Source organism: Pinus tabuliformis, chromosome 2_2 (genome assembly GCF_031772625.1).
Source record: "Pinus tabuliformis cultivar Carrire ecotype Pingquan chromosome 2_2, CPIR1, whole genome shotgun sequence".
NCBI lineage: Eukaryota > Viridiplantae > Streptophyta > Pinopsida > Pinales > Pinaceae > Pinus > Pinus tabuliformis.
In genome coordinates, this window is record NC_142300.1 from 996,976,324 (window position 1) to 997,000,157 (window position 23,834).

Sequence of the window (23,834 nt, forward strand, 5' to 3'; positions counted from 1 at the left end):
AGAAATGTTTCAAGTTTTTCATTGCATCTCACTACTGTCACATGCATGACATTGTTTCTGCACTTACGGTCATTGTTGCAGTGACTTGCTTCACACACATGCATGTTTCCTCATTTTCTAAATCCTGCACTCACTGTTTGCATGCATGATCACTCACTCTCTTTTACACTCAGCTTCACCATGCATTCAGAACTTTTCACGTTTTCAGTCGCCCGTCGATAGTTCTTGGCTACCTTGGCCCCGACCTTTCCTTGCCCAGCTAGCAATGCACATTTATGAGAGTGTAGGCTCTACCTTCCCTCCAGAAAATGTGCAAATCTGGCCCAGTACTGGCCTCTAGGCTTTCTTTGCGCAATTCTAGGAGACATTGCCATGCTAGCCCCAGAAATTGCGCAATTGTGTTTGTTGGGTTTGCATGTCATTGATTTCGCAGTTTCAGTCCTCAGCAGGGCAGGATGGAAAGTGCAATGTGCAGTTCCAACAGTCAATCATCCTCCTGACAACCCGGACTGTGCCTTGTGCAGTTTTGGCAGTCAGTCTCCCAGCCTCCCAGTGAAAATTGTGCAATCTTCCGAGTCATTCACCCGAATATGTTGCATGTCAGTCCTCAAAGTTATTTTGGTTTTCAACTGACAAATATCCTTCCATGAGTGTTGTTATGTCTCCAGGTATCACAAGTGTTCATTCGTCTCTCAGCACTACAGGTACAATGGCCTCTAAGAGCGCAGGTTCAAAGGACACCGTCGAAAGTGCAACTGGAGATGTTGTTGTGCAAGTGTCTATGAGCTTGCCTATCTACGAAGACACTAAGCTGTTCATAGACAAGGATATCAAGATGAAATAGCAGGACATCAATGAAACCTTCTCAGGTACATTTGAGGAAAATCTGGAAGGCCGTAGGGTCTATGTCAACATTCACACTCGTTTGTACCAGATTGCATGTAGGTATCCTGCATTTCCATGCGCGGACATGATCCACTGGATTGTCTCACATACTAATCCCGAGACAATGGCGTTGAGCAGTGCCAGTGGAACACAACTTGCTACCTTCAGGGTGAAGGACTTTTAGGAGATGTATCACTTGCCAGAGTCGGTCATCACAATGGAGAAACCCTTCAGCAGACCCATCAACAGTGCAAAATCAAGAGATATCTTGAAGAGTTGGGCGAAAGAGCTAGCCAAGTTTAGGAAAACACCCAACTAGGTTTACAAGATGAAGATACTACAGAAGGCATATCAGTACTTGGTCATCTTTGCATGCCGCTTATATGGCCAAGAGAGCACAGAGACCTTTCCGCAAAGTTGGGTGATTGTGTTGGACCAACTCGCTAGGAAAGGAAGACATTTCAACTAGTCTGACATGTTGGCTCTCAGGTTGAAGGAATAGGTGACAGAAGCCCGGCATCCACCCAAGGGCCAACAAGCAAAGATATACATGTCCGCTTACATACTAGTTGCAATCTGTGCCCGTCAGCAATTCACATGCTTGGGTTGGGCATGGACGCCTTCGGAAACCACTATGCACACTTATTACAAATTGTTCTCTGAATGTAGCTTCTATGGAGTTATCATACAATTTTCAGACCACTTTGTCACCCCAGTGTACGAAATGATATTTTAGAAGGATCCACCTTACATGTCGTAGGCGACAATGGAGGCATTGATCGACATAATAGATTGGTATGCCTCACCCCTTGGCACCTTCATACGTATGTACATCACGGAGAAGGCCTCGCCTGTTTTACCGAGGTTTTCCATGGAAAATCTTGTCATGCAAGGGGTGTTATATCACATCTCGATAGGGTTTTCAGTGAGACTGCACAGGAAGAAGAAGGCACCTTGGCCAACTCATCCTTTGCAGAGTGGGTTGTATGAGATACAGAATCTCAAGCATGCTAAGGCCGAGAGGAAGGAGTTCAAGAGATTCACCTTCGACACTAGAAGTTTCAATCCGTATGACTCGAATTGCTTGGTGAAGGAGCACTATGCAAGAGTGAAATTTCCTTGGATCCACGAGGCATGTCATTGGCCTGAGGAAGATCCATGGAGATACTACTATCACTTATCTAGGCTCAATGAACCGGTTGGCATAGCTACAGAGTGGTTAGCAAAGTAGAGGGAAGCAGTATCTCGGAGAGCAACATCATGAGCAGTAGCAGAGGGTAGCAGAACTTCTCGTGACAAAGGAAAGAGAAAGGTTGTTGACAGTCCAGAGGTAGAACAAAGTTACAAGCTCAAAGCAGATCCACTTGTGTTGAAAGCAACTTTGGAGATTGAGGCTAAGAGGCGACAACGCGACAAGAGGATCGCGTAAAGGCTAAGAGAGAAACAAAGGATGGAGGAAACATAAAGGGAGTTGTAGGAGTTGAAGCGACAACTCCGGGAAGAACAAGATTTGCGCAGAAGAGAGAAGGAATCACAACAGAAACATGTACAACAGGAGGCGCAACATGCACAAATTGATGAAACTGCGCCCATACAGGTTATAGACTCATCCGAGGAGCTGGCACAGAGCAGACAGGGTGAGCAGTCTCAGGAGCCAGACTTAGCTCAAGAGATTGAACGTATGATAGAGCAGATGGACACGAATATGGTTCAACGAGAGTTAGATCAAGATATTGACCTCATGCCTCAGAACCAAGAGGTCACCCCAACGACTTCACCAGATCTGGAAGCAGAGAAAGTCCCAAGCAATCAAGGAGACACATAGATCCTTGGAGACGATCCGGAGGCGGAGATGCACAACATATATTTCGACGAGTCACAACACAGAGTTGTGCAGTCATGTAGACTTCCCACTCTGGATGTTCACACATCTCCTGCGCAGTTTGAAGAATGAGTGATCATATCCAATGTGTGCAAGAATCCAACAACATTGGCCGATGCTACCAGAGTATATGTCGAAGCCACCAGCTTGAGTGTTCGATTCTTGATAGCTGAGAATGATTGCATGGCTAAGGAGTTACAAACAACCAAGCACGGAGGAGAACATGTTACATCATCCCTTAGAGAAAAGTTGAAGAGTGTGATACTGGATGAAGTATCGTCCCTCGAGGTAGTCATGTAGATGTTGTATTCCAGATTCGTCACCATGCATAAGTGAGTTGTCCATCTCAATGGTTGGCAGCAACGCTGTGCTAGGAGAGCACGCATCTTGTCAAATTTGCACACTGTTGTCGATCGCATGCAAACATGGACAATGAGATACAAAGGAGCCCCATTGCATTTTCCAAAGATGATGAAGCTAAAGGTGGTTGAATTGAAGGCACACATCCACAGTCAGATCCAGAACTATGAGGAACTCTTGCATCTCATCATTAGTGTGTAGGCTTCAAATGCATGTGTGCTCAGAAGCATGGATGTCATTGTGCACATGCATGTGATCCCATCCATAGACACACTCATCGAGGCAAAGTCAAAGAACCAAGTCCGACTAGATATGGACATGTACTTTGATGAGCTGATGCGCGTAGCTACCGACGTAGACTTGGAGCTCAACACAAACACTATGCAACAATATGTTGTTGGTCTGGCTGCACTTAAGATTATGATATGCATGTTATCAAACAAGTTGTAAAGAGGTGCCAAATCAGTGTACCCAGATGCAATGGAGGCAAGAGTGCGCTTTCAGCAAGATGTCACCATTGAGCATGATATTTAACAATAAATTAGAACTGGAGTCAACTAGAACATCCCACTAACAAATAACCCAACAAATCACATAATATCTATAATATTAAATAATAGAAAAAATAGACATGTCCAACACAGACTTGGACATGTATATTATTTATGATTCATTGACTTGGACATGTCTATACTATTTAAAATTCACAGAGTTAGACATGTTTGTTATATTTAGGATCCATGTCTGTATTATTTAGAATTCACAGGCTTGGACATGCCTATATTATTTAGGATTCATAGACTTGGACATGTCTGTATTATTTCAAATTCCACAATATTTGAAGCCCATCTAGTTTCACAGCGTTGGATTCCTTCAAGATGATCCATCTTCACTTGCTGTTGTTGCATAACAACCACATATTTTCAAATGCCAACATCACGATCGAGTTGGCCATGTGAAAGATCAATGTTTTGATATTCATCCTTATGAGTATTGTGGTAAGCACACTCATCATTCAAACATATGTTACAGAAACAAAACTGCTGCAAGAACGAAGATTCATCTTGGACGTATCACTTCTTAGAAATGGTCTTCAGCAACTAAGAAGATATGCCAGTCATACCACATAATTTGTTCTCGAGTATTGATTAGTATTAGAGCGAAAATTTCTTCATCTTCTCACCTTGTATTTGATAGAGGTGGGCTTGATTTCCAGATAGAAACTTCGAGGATTCATCATTCAGAGATTTATAAAGTGAGTCCGAGCCACAACTTGAACCTGCTACCTGAGCATACATCCAGAGACAACCATAACCAGATTCATAGTTGTAACTAGAGATAGAGTAATTCCCCATGAGCATGCCTTTAGCTGGTGGCCTTCCTTAAACCACCACAAGTTGAGACCTTCCTTTTCAGGTTGAGGTTCTTCTTTTCTTTCTACAGGTTGAGACCTCCATTTTCCAGGATGTAGGTCTCCCTTTTCAGGACCTTAGGAACACTTCCTCTCGAGGAAGACTTCGACTTCTAGCCAAATTTGGAGTTGTTCCATGAACTACTTTGTGCTTTAGTTCAAGAGTTGGTGGTTAGCCTTAAACCAACAATGGTTGAGACTTTGAGTTCATCCACCTTTTGGTTTGTGGTTTTTTCTTAAACTACCATTTCAGATAGCACATTCAGCCATTGGATGTCATACATTTTTCCATTTTAGCTCTCTTCTTAGACTCTTATATACTCCCCTTCAGATTAAGGGTGTAATGTTGGAAACCTAAGCTGTTAGGGTTATGGTGCATTATTTAATTAATTACTAAAGTCCAAGAAACCCTTGAAAGTGAATCCAACCTTTTCAAAATTGTATTTATATGTATAATATTCTTAATAAAAATTGAATTCATTTTTCCAATTGTCATTCCAACATAACATCTTCTAAAATAAGTGTGCATGTGACATCTTCGAATATTATTAAACCAGTTAATAATGATCATGAAATCACCGATAATATGAAATAAAAGAAAAATCTTAAATCTTAAAATTTCTACATAAATGTTTAAACCCTACCCAACCTCCAAATAGAGATACCCCATCATTCACACATAGGCATATATATAGAAAACATTAATAATAATAATAATTTATATTATTTTATTCCAATTTTTTTTTTATAAAAAATCTTTATATTACTTTAAAAATCTTTTCTAAAAAAACTTCCAAAATAATATTTTAAACAGTCTTATGTAATTTGAATAAAGTTACTTCTATTTTATCCTATAATTATTCATTGAAAATTAACCATATCTATTTGTACTATCTAATTAAAAAACCTTATCTTAAAAAATGGAAAGCATTTCCTTTTCCATTTTTTTGAAAATAAAAGAAAAAAATATTAATTTCTAAAGTGAATACAAAAATTATATTCTTAAATATTATTCGACAGCCAGATTCGGGGACGGGCGGCTTGGAGCGCTCTCTCTTTGCCCTCCATGTGAACGCGACAGCCAGATTCGCTTCCGCCACTTGATGAAATAGATACCAGAAGCAGAGAAAGTGGTGGCGGGGTGTTTCAGCGTGTATATATATTTTTTCCTTTATTTGGAGTTTAATGATAGAAAAGGTTAGTGGTAATAATAATTTAGAGTTTTGGAGTTTAATGAATTTAATGATAGAAAGGGTTAGTGATATAATAATTTATTTTAAATATTTTGATTTAATTATAATTGGTTATAATATTTTATTTTTACTTTATTTAAATTATATGTTTTAATGTATATATTAAGTTAAAATCCGAAATATTTAGTTCCAATAAATATATTAAAATTATTATATATTTACTTTAGCGTGTATAAAAATTAAAGGATTTTTTGAACACAAAGATCTCTCATAGATTCACACTATCTAAAAAATAAATTAGATATGATTGTGAATATATATTTTATAAAAGATTTTTTGAACACAAAGATCTTTCACAGATTCACACTATCTAAAAAATAAATTAGATATGATTGTGAATATATATATATGGATGTGAGGTTTGGGGTTGCAGCATTTTTAGAGAATCCTGGAGAAAGATTGAGCAAATTCAGAAGCATTTTCTTGAAAATTAAAAGTAATACACCCTATCATATTCTCCTTATAGAAGTAGGTCTTTCCCCTATCGAGAGCCTAGCTATGATTAGGCTTCTGCTGTACAAGTATAAACTCAATAACATAGGAGATCATAGACTTCCTAAGCTAGTTTTAAATTCCAGCCAAAACCACCTAAGGCTCAAATGGGGGTGGTATAAAGACATGAGGGCCTGGTTAAACTATTGGGAGATCAACAAAAATGATGCATTGCAAAACATTAATAACATTAAAGATATTGTTACTTTTAAGTTCAAAGAAAAGATGTGGTCTGAGAAAGATTTAGCGACTAAAAGAAAATTAAGTTATTATAAGAAGGTCATCAACCCCACCCTAGAAGATCAAAAGTATCTCTCTATTTTAACTAGCTCAAAGAATAAAATTAATATAGCAAAGATTAAAACGAATTCTCATGAGCTCCATAGTGAAACAAGTCATTGGGAAGTTCCTAAAACACCATGGATGGAAAGGATCTGCCATCTATGTGAGAACAGGAACATCGAGAATGAAAACCACTTCCTCTTAGAGTGCTCCGCGTACAACCACATTAAATCTCAGTTTCATAATCTCTATCGCAATATTGACTTTCCTAGCCTTTTACAATGTCAAAATTATAGTGAGCTCGAGAGGCTTCTCTCCAAGCTTTTTGATCATAAAAATAAAATCTTAAATCAAACTAAATAATTTGTTTCTCTAGGTCCAATAGACCAAAGTTTGGTCTGAGCATACGTTAACCACCACCACCACCACCACCACCACCATCATCATCATCATCATCATATATTTGAAAAAAAAATCTAAATATATTTAAATATATTATTGTAATAATTTTAATTTTAATTTTAAACAAAATTTATTAAAAATGTATTTGAAAAAAAAAATAAAAAATTATGGGAAAGAAAAAAAAAAATCTAAATTTTTTAAACCACTATGAGCCCATTCCAAACATTATTTGATAGGCTATTCATTTGAAAAAACTATACATGGTTTTCATCATGGTTGTAGATATACTTGTAATATTTGTACTTACTCATTATGGTTTCAAGCATGAATAAATATGCATAGATCTTTATGGGTAAGTATTTTATACAAAATATTTTATAATGTGATCCTTGTTCATTCTGATTATGAATAATTTGTTCAACATCATTATGATATTTTTAAGGGATATATAATATTTATCATGAAATGATATTTTTTAAATTATGGAATGATGTTTTAGGAGTTTGTAAAAGAACCAATCATTATTAATTTAAATTATGGAATGATGGTTTAGGAGTTTGTAAAAGAACCAATCATTATTAAAATTAATAGAAACTTAATTTTTTTCATTAAAATTTGACAATTTAAAAAAATATATATTATATAATTAGACTACCTCACCATCTCTTTCCTTTATAGGTTCTCCTGTCATCTTGTGCCTATTTCATATAAATCAAAATAAGTTGTACAAAATGCTTATTCATTATCTTTCTTCACATCAAGTCATGCATTTTATAGTTTTATGATGGTTCCGATTAATATGTACAAATTAGATAATAATAATAATAATATAAATTTACTTCTTTTAAAATGATTTCTTTCTAAATTAAATTAAAATTTTATTAAAAATTATAATTTCACTTAATTAACAAAATTGTTAACTATAAAATATTATATTTAAAAAATTACGTTATTTTAATTTTTTACTTCATTCTAGAATTTGAAAGAAGTATATCTTATCTAAACAAAAATATCTTATCTATTAACTAAAAAGTAAAAGAAAATCAAACAAATTAAATTTATCCATTTATTAAGCCACATTTAAAAAAATAGATTATATTGGCTTCAAAACTTAAATGACATTTAAAATCTCAACCAAAAGAACATTAAAATAAAATTATATAAATTAATTATAATTAAAATTAAGGGTTATAATTTTAGTATTAATTAGAATTAATTTAATTTAATTTAATTGTAAGCATGTAAGATAAGATCAATTAGAATTAGAAATAGAATTAATTATGCCTTTTTCTTTGTTCAAAATGGTAAATGCAACGTTCTCACATTGTCCATTGGGATTAGTGGTATATTGCTCTAGGTTGTCATTCAGTTGTTTCTATGTTGGAAAGAGGTAAAGATACATGAAACTTCCATGGCTCATTTATTGAGGCCCGAGGGTGCATGTTGTGTAAGTTAATAACTTAAAATTATAATCAATTTCTTGTTAATTTCCTCCACCAACGAATTTCTTGAGCCAGAAATAATCCAGCTAGTATATATAGTATCCACTAAGGGAATGTACTACATATGTTTGAGTTTCTTTGGCGTAAGTGCTTGTATAGGGGTAGCGAATCTGGAAAAATTGTTGCAGACTTCACTTGACCTTATCCCTTTAAAATTTGTGTCATTCTGCTAGGGTGGATCACAATGACAATGGAACCCTGGTGGAGGGTTTATGCTTAGACCTTGCTAGTTGATAATTTTTTGTTGCAAGATTGAAGTCCTCTACCTTGGACTTTTATTACTTTAAGGTGACTGCTAACTTTGTTGCTACCTTCTTAGGTTCTACTGTTAGCGCTATGTTGGTTTCTGGATCTTCTTTTGTTGGAACTTGTTATGTGGGAACTCCTCTTGCCATATTTGCTTCATCTTATGTCTTTTTCTTCTCTTTATTCTGTTCTATTGTTGCTTCTTTATTAGGATTTACTTAGTCTTATGTAGTTCATTCCTTGGACATTGGTTTTCTACTCTTGCCTTTCCAAGGTATTTGATGTTACTTTCATGGTTCTTTATCAGAATCTACTTTCTTTGGTACCTTCTTGTGCTTTCCTTGGAAATGCCTTTGGTTTCCTATTCCATGATGCCTTTTGTTGGGAAAGTGTAATTTTTACCCACTTTCTCTTCCATTCTTAGTATCACTATTTTTCCTTACTATCTTAGTAGTGTTATTTTTCTTGTCATCTCTTTCTTTAACTTCCACTGTAATCTTAAATTGTTTTTTGGCTTTCTTCCAATGATATCCTTGGTTGACAGATTCTTCATCCATACCAATCTAAACAACTTCTATTGATTGTTACTTATTGTGAAATTATGATGGTAGTGGACCCCTTTGCTTCTGTTGTCTTTCTTTTATGAATTTGGTGCATGTTCGCTTCATGTTGTTCAACTACTTTGGTTATCCTTTATTTGGATTGCCCTTGTCATATGCTTTAATGGTTATTGTTGGTTCCTACTACCAGCTTCCCTTGTCTTTGCCTGTGATAGGAGCACCCTTACCAGGTTCTTTTCTATTGTTGACGATTGTGTTACTTCTATTTGGCTAATTGGAATTGTTCTATTGTTGACAATTGTGTTACTTCTATTTGGCTAATTGGAATTGCAATAATCATATGTAGAATTGACAATTGTTATTGAAATACATTTGTCTTTTGGGCTAGTGTCGAATTTCTCCACTGACCTTTATGCTTTTGCATAGGAACAAAAGGAGTGTAGTGATCGATATTTTGAATAATCTAGTACAAAAATATCATTCGTCTTTGTTAGGTTTTTTTATTTGTCTTTGTTCTTGCTCTCTTTCTTTATGTTGTTTTATGTAAGCATTGAGATTAGTACATTGGGAGTACACACTTTGTTCTTGTACTCTTAAATTTTTGCAAGTATTGATTCCTTGTACATGTGATAACCACTACCTCATTGTAGAAGGATGCTACACTTAACCATAAGCTTCTTGTTGCACTTCATATTTTTGCAACAAAGGCTATCCCTGAGCTAAGGCTATGAATTAACCACAGGGGATTCGCTGGCGAAGCAATATCATACTACGTGGGTTCATATGGGAGGATATATATTCAATAAAAATTGACATAATATATTGAGCATATAATAGGGGGTAAAGGGTTTTTATATTAGCAAGTATAAAAAATAGAGCTCAAAGTTAATGAAAAAATATAAAGGGGGATAAAAAATGTTAATGAAAAAATGGATACCTACAATATCTAGTGAAACTAGGAGTTTTTTAAATTGGGAAGATGTATTGGGTACATATTGGTAGGGGGTTAGATAATGTTAATTTTAGGGGTATTTTCCAATATGTAGTCAAATTAAGGGTATTATTTAGTATGCCACGAAAACACGTGTTATGTCATAGATTCATTGAGTGAAGCCCCCGTGGAATTGACAAGGTTGAATTTACTCATGGATAGATTTGGAACTCTTCACACAACTTTGACATTGACACTCTTCACTTTTTTCCCTTGGAATTTCTTGATGATGCTGAATCCATTTACGTATTGAAAAATGCGTTTCAAATAAATGTATTGAAAAATGCATTTCAAATAATACATAATTAAGATATTGAAAGAAAATAACTCATTGAATTATACAAATAAAATGCCCAGAAAATCCAAAAAGTATAATAGTTAGTCAATTCCTTATGAATGCATTTCTAGAATAAAAAATGATGAAATTTCATTGATTATGTTTTTATATGAAAAATATTGCGCAAGCTAAAAGTAAATATTAAAATTCATGTGAAGGGCAGTTTAAAAACAAAACCGTCATAAAAATAAATCCTTGATGGGTAGGGGGACCTGTCAAATTTAACCCTTGGCCTAGCCCACCACAACTTCCTCAAAAGCTCGCTTTTCATCTCCAACAGGAGTACCCATTGTACTGATATGATTGATTTCGCTGTGGATTTTTTTTCAAAAAAGCACATTGTTGTATAAAATTTGGATTTAACTTTCAAGAATGTTATTGAAAAATTTATGGCACTTACCTTTCAACTCTTTGGCCCGAGCCCACCACTTCCTGGTCAAAAGGTCGGTTGTCATCTCCAACAGGGTTTCTTTATGAGAGTCCCTGTTGTAATAAGGAGAATCAATGTAACATACACCAAAGTTTTACAGTAAAAAATAATAATCATATAAAATTACCTTGCACAAAATCGAACATATTACATATGACATAAGAGCGATATATATTTTCAACATAAAATAAAAATCACACTATACATCTGGTCATCACTTTGTTATATTGACTCATACCAAATCATTTCCTGTTGATTGAAGGTTATGATATGATAACATTTACATTTCAACAATTTCCCATGTGCCACATAGTAAACCTTAGTTATTATTTTTTTATGTCATTAATCACATCTCCTTCCGAACCCTTGAGAAGGTATGCCAACGTGCACCAAATGGCAACACATTCATAGCTTTCGGATGAGTGCAAGATCAACAACTTGGAACACTTAAGGTTACACTGATGGTCAAGATTGGAGGAGCTGGTTACAAGGTAAGCAATCTCCCTCTCTAGCATTGTAATTGGTCATTCACGCCCTCCTCTCCATTGCACCTGACTCTTCCACCTAGAGAATCCTGCAAGAGAACTGCTCTTCTCTTGTTCTAGTTTCGTTTGAAGGGTATGGAGCATTTTCTTTGTGTTGAAATTTCTCTTGTTCAGACTTATATGTGCACCTCTTGTTGAGCTTACTCTTTAATTTATTTAGTGTGCAAATAGGATACACTGAAGTTCTATACTTCGGTTCCCAGGTCTCTATTAGTTCCTTTTTTGTCAAAGGTTTCGAAGGTATGACTCCACATCATGGATACCTTTCTTCCTTTGTTTAGGGTTAAATAATATTTTAACTAGTGGAATCTCCCTATTCGTTGCAGGTCCACCATGAAAGGTTGTTGTAGTACATTCTTCAAGTAAAGATTTTATTGAAAGCCCTATCTTAATCTCCACTTCTCGTTCTTTTTTCCATTATTTGTTTTCCAATCTGCTAACCTGGTTTCTTGCTTCCACATAGGTAATGTTGTTGGGAAGGGTTGTTACTTGTCACCAAAGAGTTCAATGTTTGTCTTAAAGGTTCTCTCTCTGAAAACTAACTTCCATTTTCTCCCTTCCAGGTGTTTTCAGAGCTTGACTCTTCTATTGAATGTCAAATTTTCTTGTTTAAATGCATGGCTTTGTTCTTAGGTCCATTAGGTAGCCTTGTAAGAGCTAGGATATTTACTGATTGTTCATGGGGTTTAGGGAGTTGGGGTACATTTAATTACCCATATTTTTGTGGTGAACAATTTCATATGTATATACCAGAGCAGTGTTCGATGACCCCTCTCCTTTTGTTAAATAGGAATTTGTATTCTAACCCTTGCAGCATGATGACGAGTCTTTTGTTTCCTTTTTCCATATAATATTAATTACAATTTTAATGCAGTGTTATGAATTAATTATTTTCATTCTCAAGCATAATGTGCTTGTATTTGATAACATGTATATTTACCCTCTTTCTTCCATTCATGGTTAAGTACTTGAGGTGTGAAATTATACTAGTTTTCATTCTACTGTTATAGTTTCTTTGCATTCGTCTATTTTTGGTGAACATGGTTATTTCTTTTTTTGGCTGAGGCAAGGGCGAATCCTTCTATTCAAAATTATAAAAAGAGATAGTATACAAAAGGCACAAGCCCAAATCAAGTCGTTAGATCTGGTTCGAAAGATCCAGCGGCTGAGAAACAAATTGGGTGGCGAATGAGCACACCAATTACCCGGAAGAACGGACCCGATGGAAACTATAGATTTGAATTGATAAAAATATCAAGTCCAAGTTTCACTTAACCCTCGTGTATCTTTCCTCCCGAAATCCACCGCGTGCTTGCTATTCCAGAAGGTGCGATCAAACAGCTCAATCTATAACCCCCAAAACGGACCCAACAATTAGCACGATCAATCCTGGCCATAGGTTGATCGCTAACGATCCAACGGTTGCAAATCATATCGCACACCCTTAACCCCCCCAAGTTTATTGTGAGATGAGTGGCGGTTTTTCCTCCCCGCTCTCTGCCACGTGTTGCGCGTTGAGTGGAATCGCACCAAAATGAAAAATACCACTTCCATCCTGAAAGTGGTGCGAAAAAAAAAAAACCGCCTCAAGGGTGGTAAAAGCACCGTCGACATAAAAAATGGTTTTGCATCTACCACGGAGGACTGGAATCCGGTGCCCGACCAAAGGAAGATGAAAATTCCCATTTCCGGCTGTCTCCTTGACTCTTCTGGTACATTGTTGCCATTCTGAAACCTGCATGCCAAAAGCATTCTTACAAGTGCAAAAAAGTCAATCAGGTCCCATATCCATGGTCCTGTTATGGAAAATCTTATTGTCCTCTTCTGCCTGACCACTGTTAGGTTCCTATAGCAATAGGTTTCATTTTTCATGATTGACTGTAGAAGAGCCAAATATGTTCATCCTTTCATGCTGCAAAGGTTCCATATTTTGTAAAAAAATGAAGAAAATTAAAAAATGAAAAGAGGGTATGCCCTAAAAGAAAAATCAAAGGGCAAAAAGAAGGGAATGGTCAAGAGAAAAATAATAGAAATGAACCCCAAGCCAAAAAGACCAGGAAAGTGTGCTAGTTTAAATGCCACTATTGTTCCATTTTTGAAGAACTTCATTGTGTACAGGTGGTTGATTCTTGACACAGTTGATGAATAGCCAGACAGTTCAATCCTAGTTAGATCATGTTTCGATTTACTTGTCTTTAGAATAGAGAATAAAGATCTGTCCAAACAGTTTAAGCTTGGCAGATGAGTAAATAGGTAGTGAAACAAAGGAGCCCAACTGCTTAATCTGGGCCCTTGGAAGAGATAAGGGTAGACTTAGATAGGAGGGCAGTCAAAAGAAAAAAAATAGAGACAGGGTTTGCTAGTCCAAATGCACCCAATCAAAAGGAAGAAAAAATGCTAGGTATATTAGGATGGGTAGGCAGTTTGCTGTTGCAGAAGCAAGATTGTGATCATTTTTGTTGTGTCAAGAAAGACATATCTCATGGATGTCACAAGTACCATGGCAGTTGTTTGGTTGTAAAACAGTGGAGCATGACTAATTTCCCCTCTCATTCCCCCAAGTACCCTTACTGACATCCCCTCAAGGACATTGGGATCTGCCCAGTAGTCCTAGTTCACTTCATTTTATGATAAATACTAAGTGGAACTTTGTGTTTACTTAGTCAAAACAAGCCACATTTCTTGTGTAAAATATCTTACCATTTTACTTCATTTCCCAAAAAACCTAAGTTATTACCTTATAAACTTAGCGTTATCTATCCATAAAATCATATTAACATTGACTCTATTGTATAGCTCCTTTATCATTTTCCCACCCCTATTCTATAAAAAACTATACAAAAAACCCAAAAAATACATAATATCCCTACCCCTGGAAACTATAGCCTTATAACAAAGTTTTGGGGAATTATTGGTTCATTTGGGACCTTAATAATAGCCCCTCCACATTCAAAAACATTGGGGTTTATTTGACATCCGGTTAAATAAACAACCGCACTGAAACCCCCCACATAAACCATATATTAACTCCTGGCGCGCATGTATATATTGGGATTTGTTTGACATTTGGTTAAACAAATAACCATAGCTGCCTGCATAAACCACATAAAACCCATAATCAAAGGTTTTAAACCCCTACAAACATTATTTAATGCCGAAATATTAACGCGGGTCCCGTATCATAAACCTCCGCCACTTACCTCGCCCGTCGACCGTCCGATCCAGCGCCATAGATCTAATGGCTGGCGGCGATATCGGAAGCTCCCATCCGCCGAACGTTAGCGTCCGGGGGATTGGCGGTATTTCTGCCGTACCCCTGCCACGCGTCGGCTTCCCAGCGTGATCGGAGCCCTCCCCTCCGAAACCACCATGGCCCAAAGGCGGTGCGGGGAATACCGCTTACCGCCCCGCTGCCTACCCCCTGACGTCATACCCACGTCACCTGATGACGTCGCATCCACGTCACCCACCACCACTCTGTATCAGCACCATGTCACCTGCTGACATCACCACCTCACCTCCGTGCCACCCGCCACGTCATCCAACATGTCATCCTCCATACCCCGCTACACGACAAAATTACGTCATGATGACATCATCACAAAAAAGCGCCAAAAAGCCCGAAAAAGCCCAAATTGTGTTAAAAGTCGTGAAAGTGATGGTTTTTGTTCATTTTCTATTTGTTCGTTTGCGGAGACTGTGCATGCAACTTACGACCAATTCGCCACCAAAACTCCAGTCCGCCACCCAGGCGAATTCACTCTGCAAACTTGGCCCCCTCAGCTCAGTATTGTACCCGCAGCTCGTACCAGTCGCCTATAAAACAGGTATTTACCCGTTATTCACCCGTAAACCCTGTTTTTCCGAAATTTCTCTGTTAAAATCACCCGAAGAACTAAAATTCGAATTAAAATGCGCTCCTACCCACAAATCTCTGCATTTTAATTCGTTGTGTGACCCTTTGTTCCAAAGAAAACCTGCAAACTCTGTTCTCCTCTGCAAATTGCCCACTAAACTGCAATTCAAGCCCATTTCCGCCGGCAAAATCTCCAAAACTGCCCAAATATTGAGTTAATTTGCCAAACTCACCTGCAAAAGAGCACCATTTCCTCCGTTTTTATCCAGCCTCCCAATTAAACTCTGCAGACTTTGTCTTTTCTATAAATTTTACACAGTGAGGCCATTTCTATATAAGGCTCAGTCTGCAATTCCCTGGGAAAACCTCAGAGCTAGTACTCAGTGTTCTGTTGCTGCATAGACCCACATTCAAATAAAAAACACAGAGAATTTAAAGATGGAGACTCCAACAGCCTTGAATGTCACTCCTCTCAATGCACCCCACAAGGAATTGGAATCACTACCTTTGGCTGATAGGGATTATATAATCCAAGAGTTGGTTGGTGATAGAAACCACCTGCAGACATTCTGTGAGCTGAGGAACAGTTATTTGAATAACAATTATTTTAATGGGATATGGGAATCAAATCTACCCATATACTTCCTCCCCTCTGTCAATATCTTCCCTGAGATAATTCACCTCTGCTGTGAAAACTATGAACCAACTCAAAGGGTAGTCAAATCTCCATCTGGGAGCATCCTCTTTCATATAACTCCTGACTCCATCAATCAAATGCTAAACTTCAAACCAACTTAGCTTCTGTTCCCTCTTTCTATGAAGTTTTTGCTTGATGAAGGTCCCAAACTCTCCAGCTCAGAAATAACCCGAATTGCCCAAGTATTTATGAGAGCAGATCGCCAGCCTACAGAGCCACCTCCTTTTCACTATGCATGTTTCAATGAAGTGGGTAAATTACTGGTTGAGATGATATCTTATGTTCTGGGTTTCAAGACAAGTGAACATATTGATGAAACTATATTGGTCTTACTGTCCGCATTTACCCCAGGGCAGCCCCCTGCTATCAAATACAATTATGCCAAATTCATTGCCAGCAAGATACATGACCAACTATTGAATCTAGATAGGGAGGGAGTCTTCAAGTATTCATCCTACATCTATCATCTGTTCCTGTATTATCAGCCAGACTATTTCCAATTCCCCATCAAAAGATTGGACTCTAAAGGAGAAAAGAGGTCTGTGATTTTTTGGACCTCAGTCTTTCATGAAGTCCACAGCTCTCCCTACTCCTACTGTGAGTTCATTGACATGTTTGTCTATCCAGTCTCTTCTCTCCTAAAGAGAACTCCTCCTCCTAGACTGTCTTATGATATGCAGAAAATATTGCAGCTCTCCAAAAGCTACAAAATAGGTGACTGGTACTTCTACCAGAATCACACTGTCATCAGGATATATGGCTGTGAGCTGTGCCCCTACAGGCTGCCAAGATATGTGCCAATGAGACTGTTTGCCTTGGAATATTACAAGCAATTTATCAATTCAGATTTGACTCATTTCCATAGCACCAAGAAAAAGGCTCAGTTGAAATTCAGAGACCAACTAGGCCCCTATGTCATGAACAAAAAAGAAGGATGGCAAGAGGCCGATCAGATATTGGGTGAAAAACTCAGATTAAAAAGGAGCTTTTGGTGGGTACCCTATGACCCAAATGGCTTTATCAATGCAAGAAAAATAAAATATAGGCTGTCAGCTTATGAACATTGCAAAATCCTAGAAATAGAACAATTTGCCAACCAAGATGAGTGGGTAGAAGGCACACTAGTTGAACAGTTCACTGAGGAAGAGAAAATGGAGCAAACTATGAAAAATATGGAAAAGACTCTTGACTTGGATTCTTTTGGGTAGGTGTCATTCAAACTGCCACAGCAAGTCGGAGAAGGCACATCAACTACTGCAGCTTCACAAGCTGCCCAAGAAAGGACTACACCAGCAGCAGGGACAACAAAAGGCAAGGAGGTAGTAGATACAGAGCAAGAAACAATGACAGACCAGCCAACTACCTCAAAGGAACAGGGTCAAGGGCAAGCCCCTTCACTACAGACAGAGGCACCACAGGTACCAGCATTACAGACTCCTCTCAATGAGGAAAGAAGCAAGAAACGGGACAGAGAAGAAACCACACCTGCAAGTGGGTCAACAGAGCAGCCAGAGGCCAAAAGGCAAAGAGTAGATCCTCAACCTGAAGAGGAAATTAGTGAAGAAATCACAGGGAGTCCAAGGAAGGAGAGGGAAACCAGCCAGCAAACATCCACCAGCTCTCACAGGCAAGAAATGGAGAGGCAACATGGTATGGAGGTGTCCTCCTCAAAGCAGCAAAGTAAGCAACCATCTGGTATTAAAGGAACATTCATGGAAATTAAAGCCCAAAATGAATTATTGAGAATACAGCTTTATGATCAACTTCTCAAAACAACACCCTCCAAACAGCAAAGACTGATGGCAGCTTATGACATTAAGGAGGAAAAAATGATCTTAAGTCATTTCAAGCCTAAAGTTTAGCAACCACAGACAGTTGCGGACTACATAAAAACAAATCTAGAAGTCCTCACCAAAGACATACACCCAATGGACCAAATTGAGCTGCACAAGCAAACAGGCAAAATGGTCTATGCTACATTGGCAGACAAGGCAATGCTGGCCCACCAATTGAAGGAGTCATTAAGCAATACATCTGCCCAATTGGAATTGGAAAAAATATCTTCCTTGGCTAAAGACAACAGAATAAAGACCCTGGAGGAAATTATTATTGAGCTAGGGCATGATCCTAAGGATGCTAAGGGCATCAAAGCCCTTATAAAGAAAAAGGAAGAAGATATTGCTGCACTTAGAAAGCAATTAAAACTGCCTGCAACCATGCACCCACAAACTACAGAACTTGCACAAGAAAAGGCAGAAGAAGATATGATGGATTTGCTGATGAGGATGAATCAAAGGCTAATTGCAACGGAGCAAGAATTGGAGAAAGCATTGCAAGCCAAGCAGGGAGAGTCGACCTCCCAGCCACCTGAAACAGCTCCAACAGTCACCGCTGCCCCTCCCACAGTTGCAGCAGCAATCCCTCCTATCATCCCAGCATCAACAACAGGTACATCAACCACAAATGTTTCAGTAGCAGCAGCAATAACAGCACCAGACTCTAGCATGAGCATGGAAGAAATGATGAGAGCAGTAAAAGAGCTAGAAATCCAAATGTCAGAGTTGAAAGAGGCCAAAGAAAAGTTGGCCAAGCTAGAGGTAAGCTATGACAAATCCAAGATAACAGTGGCAGAGAAAACCAGAGAGATAAAGGCCTTGGAGAATAAGGTGAAATCCTTGGAAAAAGATCTCACTCTTCATAAACCTCTAGCAGACATTAAAACAATTTTGTGGACCAAAATTGGCCAGTCTATCACTGACCAATGGAAATCAATTCAGATGATACATGAGCAAATACAATTGATAGAAATAGCCCGAGTAGAGATTCAAAGGGCCAGGGCATCATTGGGAAACATGCCTGAGCAGGCCAATAGACTCATTCAATTTTTGAATACTCATACCAAAGAACAACTAGCAGCTCTAGATATCAGGAACAGAACAGACACCATTTTGATAGTGAAAAAGGTGCTGACCCTGAGGAATTTTGTTCAAAATATGGAAAGAAAATGCCAAGAAATGCAGACAGAAATAAATGCCTTCAAAGAAAAGTTTGCAATGTTGTAGAGCAAAGGGTTACCCAGCTTATTGACCAGCAATGGGAGACTGTTAACACATGAACAGTATGCTAACAGGGTAAATACCTATGTTTCCAATCAAATTACAACATCATCAAGCATTTCAGAAGACACAGTGCCTCCCTCTGGACAGAGTCTATATGACAAATTAGAAAATTTGTTCTACATTGAACATGAGATAAATCATCTTTTTGAAGTCCAGCCCAACTTCTACAGGTATACTGAAGCTGATGAAACACTAATAAAAATACAAAGACATCAGTTGCCAACAGACCAATGGTGGCAGGGGATGCTGGAGGTTTTACCAAGGTAATTTTGGTTCTTTTTCTTTTTGATCAGCTACATATCAGCAAATTCAAATGCACGGGCCACCTGTCAAAGAATGAAAACAACAGAAAGAGGAAATCAGGTTGGGACTATAGCTCATTAATGCAAGACCACACACAGATAAAAGGCCAAGACAGCAACACAGGAACGCAGAACAAAGACACAGCTACCAGCCGACTCACTCAGTCCAAAAAGTCAAATATATCTGACAAACTAAACAGCCAGCACACCAACATTTACTGCTGCATTCATTTCTCTCATTTACTTCTTCTGTAGAGTAGGTGAAGGAAGTTATTGCTTGATAGCTTATCTACACGATATTTTGTATCTCCTTTTTGTATAAATACCTCCCCATGAGATGTATTCGGGGTTGGTGATTTTCTCTCTGGACTGCGCTGTAACTCTGAGACTTTTTAATACAAAGGCTGTTGAAGTTCACTGCTGCTGGACCGTCTGAATGTGGATTTGATGTTCTGGGACCTACTACAGAATTCCTGTGTCTTTCTATGGATCAATAAGTTGTTCTAAACTACGTTTTGTGTCTTCTGTGTTTGCAAAATTCATATATGTTTCATAATCTTAGTAATAGAGAAAAAGAATAGCCCAGAATTTGTTTAAATACACTCTGTGTTCAATCTCTGTTGTTAATTATGTTTTCTTCAGAGTTAGCATAAACAGGAATTCTTAGCTGCTCTTGTTTCCACTGATTCTTTCACTTTGAATATTGCCTAGGAATTCTTTACTGCTCCTTGATAATATTCATGCACTTTCCCTCTGCCAACATGATGAAGGATTCTTAACTGCCCTTCATCCACTGGCTTACATTCCACCAATTTCCAGATTTTAAAATTGTTCCAAGATCGATTATCTTGCTCTGTAGTATTGCCCTTTATCAAAGAAAACACTCTCAGTAGTTCGTCCTCATTGACCCCATTTGCCCAATGGTATAAACTGTTTTAGACTTGCATCCCAGCTCTGTTTAAGATCACCATCCAACAAACTTAAAACCAAACCCTGTGCATCATAACTAGCCTAAAATACTTCAAAACAAAGCTAAATTACAAAGAGAGAACCCTCTTTGGTTGCAGATTGGCTAGAATCTGTAGCTAAAAGACTGGTTAGTGGTTACCTTGGCCGTATTCCCCCCTTAGAGCTTTCCTGGGGAACAACCTGAGTGATAACATCATTGGCGACTCCACTGGGGACCAGAATGACTGTTTGTTACTGCTGTCTATTTTCTAAAGCTACAGATGGAGTCTGAAGTTAGCCAGGTAGCCTTTGAAACTGTTTTTGCTGTGCATTTACAGGAGTAAATAAACGCTGCTTCAGTCAATCTCCAGTCTAGTTTTAGGCTTTAAACAGCTGCCTCAAAGATTTGATCAGTTTCCCTGTTTTAGCATATTCAAAGGAAAGCCCAAAGCCTCCTATATTTCAAAAGAGCTTCCTTCAGAATATTGTCAAAAACTGTGATCTTTAAACATTTCCAGAAAATACCAAAAACACATTTAGAAGCTGGCTCCAAAGAAGAAAACTCATTACACTAGGTCAAATCCTGATCCAAATCCTCCGACTATTTTTGAAAATCCTAACTTGATCTCTAAGAGCCTTAGAAGACAAGAAAATATAGAAAATTCTGCTGATTTAGACCTTGATATACTTCAACAAAACCTTACAAAATTAGAGCTTTCCTGGGGAAAAACCTGAGTGATAACAACCACAACACTGCTCCTTTCATATGTTCTGAGACATCTCTCGCATTGTCAACTTGACCCTGTTTTTAGTACATACTACTCCTTGATTGGCCATGATGTCTGCCAGTTTATTAGCCGTCCTTCGAACATGGGTGAAACTCACTGTGCGAAGATCTTGGAGGTTAATTTGTATCCTTTGAAAGACTTGTATTAGCCTCCAATGACTTGAAACTTTTTTCGGCTCTGATCCACAACAAATTCTTTTAACCGAGTTGATGATCAACTCAGAATCGGCTTCAATAATAGTGTTCTGGAGATTGTCCTGCTTCAGGAAATCTAAACTCTGTTCAAGAGCCATTAATTCAGCCATGTTATTTGTAGCTTTTCCCAGATGGCAATGGAAGATGAAAAGAATACATCCATTCTCATCTCGTAGCACCCCTCCACAACCAGCAAGACCTGGGTTGCCCTTTGAGGCCCCGTCAATGTTGAATTTCAGAAAACCTTGAGGGGGAGGATGCCAAAAATCTGGCTTGTTAGTAGGATTCATTGCCTTCTTGACCATCCCCTGCGGAATAAGCCCTACATCCCCAGTCGACCCAGAATCTGAATCTCTGTTATAGAAGGAGGGTTTTTTGGGGAGTTTTTCACAAAAGAGCCCACCGTCTCTTTGAGTTGTCTTAAGATCCTCTCAAGAATGAGTTGGGTGGTGCTGCGAACATTTTTGAAAATTCTATTGTTCATTTCTTTCCACACATTCCAAATTATGAAGCCTGGTGTGAGAACCCAAGCTAGGCTAAGAAACTCATGCTCAGAGAAGTTTCGTCTCTAGTTATTTAGGGTATTTCTGATGCTTACTCTGTCCCTATCCGTCTTTTGAAAAATTGTGGCAAAGGCGTCCCACAAGCTAGAGGTAAAGGTGCAATCATTAAGAAGGTGCTCCTTCGTCTCCTCTTGAGCTTCACAGAGCTGGCATCTAGAAGGTCCTAGCACCCCTCTCTTTCTAATATTGTCCCAAGTCAGAATTTTTTATGATGCACCAACCACATGAAAAGTTTGATTTTCATCCAACCTTGCTGCCTCCACAGGTTCTACCACACTTTGTCCGGTCTATTGGAGTCATGCTCTAGCATTAGACTTTTGGCCTCCTTAATATTGAAGGTGCCTGCTTTGTTGTGGCCCCATCTAAGTTGGTCATGCCCTTCTGATACCAAAATCTTCCTTTGTTCCAAGATAATTAGTAGTGCTTCTGCTTTTGCTTTCAGGGGGTTATTATTCCCTAATTCTAAAGTCTTCCAGGTTCTCCATTTGACTTCTGTACTGGTTTGTTCCCAAAAATCTCTAACCCTTAAAAGCCCTTTGTTGTCTGTTTCTCTCTTAAGGGCTAGAAAGTCCTCTCTTAACAGTGTAGGTTCTTGTTTCCATTTATCTTCCCAAAACAAAGCCAGGTCTCCTTCTCTGATCTCCGAGAAACTGTTTTTATGCACTAGGTCTCTGTTCTCCCATGCTTTATTCTAGATGTGGGATCCTTTTATGTTACCCGACATCCTTATGTGACCATTTTCTTGCCAAGACCTGGCATATTTTTCCTTCCAAACACTAGCCCAATGAGCCTTTGGTTCGTTCACCCAATGCCACCATAATTTTGCTCCTAGAGCTTTGCTGAGAACATCTGGATCATCTAGTCCAAGACCTCCATGGGTTTTATGTTTGCATATCTTCTCCCATGCTACTAAGGCCCATTTCTTTCTCTCCTCCCCCTTCCCCCAAAGAAAGTCTCTTTGAATGGTTCTGAATTGAAGTAACACCCCCTTTGGAGCTGGAAGAGCTGAAAGCATAAAGATGGGGATTGATTGCAAAACTGCTTTTGTAAGCACCAACCGACCCGCCAAATTTAAAGACCTGATAGTCCATTTTTTGATTTTGTCATGCATCTTATTAATGAGCGGCTCCCAGATGCTTTTGTGCAGGGGTTTATCAGTTAGAGGGACTCCCAGGTACTTGGATGGAAGGACCTCCCTTTGAAAACCTAAAATTCTAGAGATATTTCTCTGAATAGCAATATTAGTATTAAAGAAAAAAATCTTAGATTTGGAAAGATTAACCTCCATACCTGTGGCCAGGGCAAAGTCTCACAGGATTTGTTTATAAGCAAGAGCTTCTTTTACCGTGGGGATACCCTGCAGCATAGTGTCATCAACAAATTGTTGATGGGTCAAAGCTTTACCAGTTTCAGAAAGCTGGATACCCTTGATATTACCCATTTCTTTAGCATGCTTAATGGATCGCCCAAGTCCTTCCATCATGAGGATAAAGAGAAAGGGAGAGAGTGGATCTCCCTGTCTAAGACCTCTTGAAGGAGTAAAGGTCTTGGAAGGAGAGCCATTGACCAAAATTGAAGAGCTAGAGGAAGTGACCAAAGCCATGACCCACCTCACCCAATTATGATCGAAACCAAAGGCTAGAAGGGCCTTCCTAATATAGGTCAAATTCAGTTTATCATACGCTTTGGCTAGGTCCAATTGCATGATCATTCCCGCCTTCCTATGGCTTAACAATGAATGAACCACTTCATGCGCTTGAATGATGTTGTTGAGAATTTGTCTACCCTC

The 23,834-nt window shown here is 38.3% G+C and overlaps 1 pseudogene; it reads left to right on the forward strand.

Moving 5' to 3' along the window:
- The first annotated feature begins 709 nt into the window (after positions 1-709).
- The window catches only part of LOC149196704 (DNA replication licensing factor MCM7-like), a 35,107-nt pseudogene continuing 11,982 nt past the window's right edge, over positions 710-23,834 (forward strand).